Consider the following 677-nt stretch of genomic DNA (forward strand, 5'->3'; position numbering starts at 1 on the left):
TCTCTTTCTCTCTATCTCTCTCTCTGTTCTCTCTCTCTTTCTCTCTGTTCTCTCTCTCTCTCTCTCTCTCTCTCTCTCTCTCTCTCTCTCTCTCTCTCTCTCTCTCTCTCTCTCTCTCTCTCTACCTATCTCTGCACCCCTGAGTCTCTTCAGGTAGATCTATTCACACCTTTGAGGGCCGTGTTCCGTCGGGAGGGGCCCCGCAGGCGGCTCCTATAACGATCCACTGGGGCCCTTCAAGGTGAAACATGTCAGCCTGACATCTTTCACTTTGAATCGCAGGACTGCTCTGAATGTCGAGGAAGGCAGGAAATCCTTGGAGGAAGTAAAACGCTGAACGATCCGGAACGTTCTGACTGTTTCTGATATTTAAATTCATATCGGTGAAGCAACGTTCACTCTGGGTTCTTGACTGCGAATCACATCCACTCTACAGCTCTAATCCCGCAATTATACTGTCATGATTTCCAATTTGGAAACAATCAACAGCGTGACTCATCCACTCTCAAGACCTTTAATTATTGACCAGAACCAGGATGGGATAATTAAAATTGTTGAACATTAAACCCTCGCCCCCCCCCCCTCATTACCCAGAATCCCTAGGGCCGTTGTTTACACCAGAGAGTGGAGATTGGATTGAATTAACCTCTGCGGCCCTCACTAAACACTAACAACCT

Source organism: Micromesistius poutassou (genome assembly GCF_964030765.1).
Source record: "Micromesistius poutassou genome assembly, chromosome: 1".
NCBI lineage: Eukaryota > Metazoa > Chordata > Actinopteri > Gadiformes > Gadidae > Micromesistius > Micromesistius poutassou.